The sequence below is a fragment of the Papilio machaon genome, chromosome 5 (assembly GCF_912999745.1).
Source record: "Papilio machaon chromosome 5, ilPapMach1.1, whole genome shotgun sequence".
NCBI classification, from domain to species: Eukaryota; Metazoa; Arthropoda; class Insecta; order Lepidoptera; family Papilionidae; genus Papilio; species Papilio machaon.
In genome coordinates, this window is record NC_059990.1 from 5266327 (window position 1) to 5275169 (window position 8843).

Genomic DNA, 8843 nt, shown 5'->3' on the forward strand with positions numbered 1-8843 from the left:
TCAACGTGATCGTGCAGCACTGTATCGTTTTTAGTGTGACAAGCGGTGACCTGATTTCCGTAAAGCGGAGTTGTGTTTAAAAATTAAATTTAAAATCATATAGCACAAATATTACGAGTTTTAGTAACACTGTAGAAAGTAGTACTTAAATATGTACGAGTATTCACATACTTTCCTCAAGATACTTGTAAGTGGTTCAACGTATTTTAAAATATCTATATAGTGTAAAAAATCTACGTTTATTTTCACAATACTAAAACTAACACATTAATTAAAATACATAAAAAAGCATACTTTGATTCTTTGAACAGGTCGTTTAATAATTAGAAGGATCTCGACACTTTTGTAACTAGAAGAAACCCAGACTAATTAGAATGAGAGAAAACAGAATCTTTTAAAGAAATCTTTTCAGGATAAGATTTCGTACAATTTAGACATTTTCTTAAAACAGACAAAAATAGCTTTTTAAGAAGCTCCTTTAAGGTGAGATTTTATGTTCTCTAATTATTTCTCATTAACAACATACAACAAGCAAGACGTATAGTTGAATTCAATGGAAATGATAAATTGAATTTATACATTTTACTGGCTGATAATACATTATTTATTGTCTATTTATTTATTTTGGAAAGCTTAGACAGTGTTTAAATTACGCTTTAGCTTAAATGTATATCGCAAGCTGATCTTAGACATTACTAGAAATCATGATTATTAAGATGTCCATAATTTATTTCACACTGGCATTTGTCCGCTAATCCGTCCGCAGGTAATTAAAAAATAGCTACTGGCGATACGTAATATAAAACATGATCTAGATCTCAACAACTTTGATTAGTGTATTTATCTATTCCACTTCAGCTCATTATACGTCTCCACCGAGGAGCTCGGAGCCTATCTAATTTAGGGGTGACTGGGGTAGGCCATAGTCAACCATGCTGGCCCAGTGTGGGTTGGTTGACTTCACATATATAATTTCTTCTCAGATATGTGCAGTTTCTAGATTAATATACATATGTAAATCGAAAATTGAAAAACACATTTGTACATGACGGGATTTGAACCCAGGACCTGTAGATTGCAAGTCAAGTGCTTAACCCCTGAGCCACCGACGCCCTATTCCACTTGACTGATGTTTATTTAAATGTAGTTTGTTACAATTTATGTAAAAGCTCGTAGTGCGCGCCAGGTGTCGCAGGTGAGTGTACGTTACGTAATACTAATGTTAATCCTTTATATTGTATCTATCTAATGGTGAACAATTTATCTAAAATGGTTAATCAGATCTAGTTAAGAGATTACATATATAACCACAGACATTTAATTGTTTGTTCTTTGATAATTTAATTTAATTGTGAATAAAACTCGCGTTATTTGATAAGTACTCGTGGCTGACCTTGACTACGACTAAAACAAAAAACATAATAAGTAGCCTGTGTGTTCCAGACTATGTTGTACACCTGCGCCTAATTTCATCAATATCCGCTGAGCCGTTCTGGAGATACCTTCAAACAAACATCCATCTAGACATTCACATTTTTTATAATATTAGTAAGATTGTAAACAGAATTTTGATCGAAGTATATTTATTACGAATTATAAATGTAGGTCAAATATGGTATTTTAAACGAATGTAGCGTGAATTTCCAAGCGGCGAAGCGCGCTGCAATTATTTAAAACGACGTTTTGTACTGCTGTATGTACATGATGTCTGCATACCATTATTTAAACGTCAGTTTTTATGACAGTCATTTTAACGTGCGAGGCATTTCATAAGCAGATTTGGGAAAGGAATTCCTTGAAAAATATTGGTTAGTGGTTAAAATAATCCTCTAACTGTTGGTTTCTGAGATCATAATCTCTCTATAAAAGATATCGTCATCCCTGTCATTATTTTTGACAACATAGAGAAAACAATAATGTCTTAAATGTTATTACGGTTGATAATGTATATTGCATAGGCATTAATATTGTGAGTATCACATTTACTTGCTACTACGTATTCATATTCAGATACGTAAAAAGTTTAATCAAGTGATGATGTTTAAGGGATTAAATAAAAATTCACTTTTTTTAAACTGTTATTTATTCATTATATATGAAAAGGAAAGACGAAGAAAAAAACATATTTGTCATTGATATTTACAAAATTATAACTTGCTTCCTTTTCTATGTGACATATAACTAAAATGTATTGAAACTCCTTAGACAGATGATATCGAAAAAGTATTCTGCCTATAAATTTTCTGCTTTAATAAAATTGAAGGATAAATGATATTGTTATATTGTATTCCAATTTAATTTAGCCTTTAGTCGTTGGTGCTCAAGTTTGAAACAATTCAATCAATATGTGACGTGGTGCGTATGTGAATTAATAGGTATATTCGAAAAGGATTAATTTTGTTGACAAAACAATCAGACTGAACGGTTTTAATAACACTCCAACTGTTTCCTGGGAAAACTGATTGCTTTATAATTTGTTTAATTTACTATATTGCTATTTATTATGTTACCTTTAATTGATTATCACGTTAATTTTATTCTTGGTAAACATATTATATTACATTGGTACTACATAACAAAAAAGACATATTGAACCATGATGGTTTTTAAGAAATAAACATGTTAGTTTTATGCGAAAATTGTATGTAATTTTAAACATGTCATTGTGTAATGCCACCATGAATAAGGCATAGAACTACTAAAAGAACAAAACTATATTTTGTATTGTAGAACTGTGTTAATTACCCCAGCGAATTGCACTGTAGTACAAACAAAAAAAATATAAACCCAGTTCCTAAACTACGTGTCTACTGTAACTATTTTAAGTAAGAGGGTGATATTACAAGTAATATATCATTAGTTGGTGTTCAAGTTTACAACCGGCTCAGGGCCGAAGCCGATTCCTGTTTGCACGTGTTGAAACAATCCGGCACGAACTGCTCATTAGCCGATATCGATCGCCGCTAAACGCCCGACTAGACGAGGAACTCGTACGATAAGTAACCAATTATTACACCCTCTTATTAAACTTAAACAACTGCAGTTATCTAATAAATATGTTACAAAACTATCAAACTAAGCGAACTCTTTGTGATGGCAATAAAAAGGATTCGTTGGGAATTATAGAAGGAAAGGAGACGGCTGGCCAATAGTGAGACAAAGACGATGTGGCGAAAAAGTCTGACCTGACTATGTGTAACAATGTCCACCGTCAGACTTTTTAGAAAAAACGATTAAAAATGATTTGTTATTATTATATCGATTTTTACTTTTTTTTAATAAAATTCCTTTTTTTAAATAATATCAAAATATATTATATAAAAAAGATACACCACCGGTTTCAGAATTCCATGACTCAAACAACCAGTGGTCAGGGCTGCAGAGACATGAACTTCCTCACTGTACGCGTGTTTTCCAAAATCATTGCCTTTTGAATGTGGACTTTACATCGATTTATTATTATACTAGCCGTCGCCCGTCACTCCATCCGCACGGAATTAAAAAAAAAACTTAGTAGCCTTTGTTTTCTTCCAGACTAAAACATCTGTGCCAAATTTCGTCAAGATCCGTTGAGCCGCTTCGAAGATACCTTCAAACAAACATCCATCCATCCATCTAAACATTCGCATTTATAATATTAGTATGATTTCTTTTATTAAATCTACAAGCGATTCCCTTAGTTAATTAGTATAGGTTTTGAGCAAATAATAAATTATTTCGTTTGATATTGAGATCAAAACAAAAATATGGAATGTACAAACACTTTTCTTTCAAATTTCCTTTGAAATATCCTCTTAGTGTCAAGAGGTGTGGGTTTCGCGCAGCTTTGTGAACCGAATGTCTAAGTTTTTACTGAAGTTGAATCATTATCTTTGGGGTCTACATTTAAAAAGATAAATTTTGTTCAGAATTAGTTCTGTAGATAAAGTTAGGAAGTTGAGGAATTAAAGTTATTTTCATAGCTTTCTAATAAAGAAAAAATAGCAAGTTAAAAGATATTAGTAATATGTAGGTAGTTATTTAGTAATGTCGTTGACTGAACAAAGAAATAACTTTTATAGTATCCTCTATGGATAGAAAGAATGAGTAAATTAATTAAAAGAATTATTATTCATACTTTCGTGAGACATTATCATTAACTTAACGGAACGGCTAAAACACTCACGTATATATAACCGGTGTCGGCACCAGAACTATGTTAGAATTCTTATTGAAATAAACGTACTCGGTACGTAATATTGTAAAAATAATTTCACTTAGCTTATATGTTTATGTAATAGAGTCGTGTTTTAAGATGTAGTCTGTAAAAATTATTATATATAATAGATCAGAATCATTCTGAAAATCTCTTTATTCCAATGTTGATGCCATTTTTAATCTTCAGTAAAATATTATTTTCGTAAGCTAACAAAAGAATAAAAGACGACTTTTTTCTTTCGCTTGAATTGAAAACGAAAAAAACGTCAACAAGTGATCCATGTAATTGATGGGTATTTCTTTCAGATATAAGTTATTAAGAAAATTGGTTTTAATTTTGTTTCAATACCTTTTCAGTGGGCTGAGATTGGATTAGAATGTTTACAAACGTTATAGTACATTAAAAATAATTTCTACTTATTTGTTTTTTTTTTACTAAAATAATTTAAAACAAATACATAGCAAAAGTAAAAAAAAAACGCTGATGCGAGAATTATTTTTTGGTAATGTAATTTGAATTGAACTTAAAAATAAAATTGTTTCAGTGTTCTATTATGAGACGGGTTCTGGGATAAGCTACTATAATTCTTATGTATTTAAAGTGCGTTACATATTACTAGAACTAGTACTTTCTTTGAGAAATGAAGTTAACGTATCTAAAGCGTGAATGAAATATGACTAAATCCGAGGCGTAAAACAGATTTTAAGTATAATGATGCCTTTAAAATTTGTCACTATAAAGTAAAAATAATGTGCATACGACTATGTATGTCATAACATTTACAATAGAAATATTTAATTACCTAAGATTAAGTAATATTTTAATTATTTTTTGTAAAAGATCTGTCTATAAATTATTCTACTTTATATCTCTGGTATTTGTAATAAGGTTTTAAACAGCAGGGAATGATTATTTGTTGGTCTCGAATAAATTAATAAATTGGATTTATAAACACTTCAAATATAACCTAGATTTGTTGTTTCAGTGAGTGAGACTAGATATTTTGTAAAAAAAGTGCTTATACCAGAAGTATTTTTTGGTGCTACACATTTAAGGATAAATCCGACTCTAGTTTACGTTCATAATATCAATCACCGGGGCAAAACGGGTTTAAAGACGCATTTAACTAAATAGTGTCTAACTGTATTTTATTTTGGATACATTAAAACTTGTCAAAACATTAAATGACATTTACGTAATTTGTTACTGGCTGACTTGTATTATTTCTCATTTCTATAGAATTCAACTTTTTAAGCTTTTTAATATTAATCTGTATCAATGAAAGTGGTTCTTGGAGTATGCGGGCATTCACAAATTGTCGCTCGATCGATACCTCACCATAGTATAGCTTTCGTGCGTGTGCAGTTTAATAAAACGTAAATTTTAGCTTAACTCACATAATATTAGTTGTGTTAATACAAAAGAATGTTATTATCATCTTAATGTAATATTAGTCTCAAATGATTATTGATAAATAGAGTCAATATGTACAGTATTACTATTTTTCACTACTTCCTGCATTGTCAAGTATTCAGTAAACGATCAAACATGTTTGACAAAACTTATTGCTGTATGCATTAAATACTTCAAATCAAAATGACATAATGAAAATGAAGATATGACAAAAACATCGTTTATAGGATGCTTTATAATGAGATTCTGTAGTATAAAATTACGTTAAATTTTATCATGGTGCTGTATTCAAATCGAAGCAATAACTGATTTCACTTTGAACTTGAACGAGAGCCGTTCTCATAGTGAAAATTTTTCGCATTCAAAAAACAAGTGTCGATTATCGCATAATTACTTATTTACGATGCGACCAACGTTTGACCTTTCACAACATTAGCGAGTATTCGTTACGTATTCTACGGGATACTGTTCGAGTCCGAGATTTCGTTTTATGAAAAAGAATAACTGCATGTGTGTTTTTTTAAATGAAATTCTAAAGCTAATTAGTTATTTACATTACTAGGGTTTAATTTTTCTATAACTATCATTTACTTACATCCAGCCTAAATTTGTATTTGTCATATGCATACAATTATGTCACGTATAGTAGTGACTAGTCAAGATTTATGTACAAGAATCATGTAACTGAATATTTAGGAGCACAGTTTGTCTCAACATAAGGTAAGCATTACAAAATAAAGAGCGTCTTGACGAAAATGTATGACGACAGTGTAGGGATATGTATCATATCGTAGGTACTGTCTCTTGGGTATCGTAAAGGGAGTTTTAAGGGAAATGTACCATGATAAATAGACTAACGAGTGTACCGTATTACAATATACGAGATGAGTTTAAAATTACTGCTGATTAAATTTTACATATTTTTTATTTTATATTAAACAGAATAAAAATACACAGTTACAACAAAAGAGTCTATAAACCTATCGTGGGTTTGTTCAGACACTTTGGTACTGAATGTAACTGAAGGTAAGTATAGATTTTTTTAACATCAACTAAGTGAGAAAAAAGTAAATAAGTTAATCAAGCACGCGTGCTTTCGATGACCTTGATAGAATAGAGTTATTTTAATATTTAAATTTAATGTTATTACTACAGAAAAACTATTTAAAAGTCGATATTTCAAAACTCCTAATTGGGAGCGTACTAAGAAGCAGGTATAAAAACTCTAAAATACTTTAATCCCTATTTTTAACTCAATTATTATCGATTAAATTAAATTCTACACTAGAAATTGAACTCTATTGCACTTTGTAAATTATATTTTGGTTTTAACTTATCAGCCACACATTACGGTATAGCCAATATATCAGAACCAAAGTTGCTCTTTGAACACTTTGCACTAGAGCTAAATCGCCTTATCATATATCAAAGTCAAAGGAGTGCGGTGATTGGAATAAAATATTCCATATAATGCCTGTATTTATACATTTAAATTTGAAGGTGTTTACTACTCTCTTCCTGGAAAAATGATTTTTTGAAGGACATAAAAGAAATGGCCATTACAAATAGTTTAAAGGAGAGTAGACGTTGACTTACATATTATGCTTATGCGCAATGGAAAACACGATTAAGTAAACAACGAAAACCTATTTATCTCGATTGGGTGATATTAGGCTAATGAAATTGATACAGTTTAGAATTAAGATCATTTTAGCAAGGTTTAGGTATAGAGACAGCGACTCTTCAGTGAAGGCAGTCAGTTGATAAAAAGTACAACACCATTACACGTGGAATAAATTTCTGATGCGGTCAAACTTTAAAGCCTGCTAAAAGTACAGGTTTGTTATAATTAATAAAGACCGTGTTTATAACATAAAGTAACGCCCACTTGAACTAAATAACCGTTGAACGTAGGCATAAATCGCTTGGCCCTACTTGAAATCTCAGTTCTCGTTCACGTATTGATCTCGAGTGTATTAATGATTGTGGATATGCGATATTCGCTCTACTTAACTGTATCACATTGCTTCACGGTTTTTGTACGTTTTAGTTTACTCTATAGATTGTAAGTTTACAAGTACCTAACGTTACATAATTTATTGTACACAATGTGAATAGATCATTAAAATTATAGATGTATAACCTAACCATAATAATAAACAAGAAAGTCAGCTCTAATAAATGAAATAGTGCCATCTACTGTCTACCCTTTATGGGTATCAATTATCACCTAGGTGTTCGCGACGCTTGTTAACCCGATACTTTTTCTAAAAAAAATACAAAGTATAATTTTTTTAAATTAAACTAATTAATATCAAGTATAATATACGGTAAAATTTCATGTCATGACGCGTAATAATGAGATATATTCACCGAATTTATGTACAAAAAGTTAAACAACGTAATTTACTTATTTATTTGAATTTTTCCTCATAATTTTTTAAATAACCGTTTCTGTAAAATAGGTTTATAAATTTTTCACTAAGCCATTATAAAAGCTGGACACGAAAAATGTTAAAAAACTTGTGGAAGCTCTGTGAAAGTACAAAACGAAACGTTTAGCTTTTTTTATCGCCGGCGCCATTGAGCGTTAATGTCGTGCACTGGACGTGACTACTATTGTTTTAGAACGTTTTCACTCTTTTAATTTCTTGTATTCATTTTACAACTGAATTTTTACCAACCTTAATATTGCTCTTCCCTTTGTTATTTTGTGTAAAGTGTACATTTCAAAGTTTGTATAGGAATAAATGTTTTATAAAAAATATTATTTATGTCGCTCTGAATTTGTCTTTAAATCTTACTAATATTATAAATGCGAATGTTTCGATGGATGGGTGTACGAATGGTTGGGTTTTTGTTTGAAGGTATCTCCGAAACGACTCAAAGGATTTCGATGTAATTTGGCACAGATGTATAACATAATCTGGAAGAACACATGGGCTACTTATTACGTTTTTTTAATGCTACGCGGACGGTGTCGCGGGCGACAGCTAGTAACCTATAATGACACAATTAGGGAAATTGAGAGGGTCAATGCCCTTTTGACAGCAGTAGAAAAACTCGACCTACGAAGAATGTTAAGGTTTTTGTATAAGGTAGCAGATGAGCAAGGGGCCACCTGCTTTCGCTAATCGTAGTTTACCACTGCATAATACGAAGATAACAAAGCCTATGGATATCTTTAACAAGTTGTCGACGCATCACCTACCTTAAATGGACAGAGCAGGGG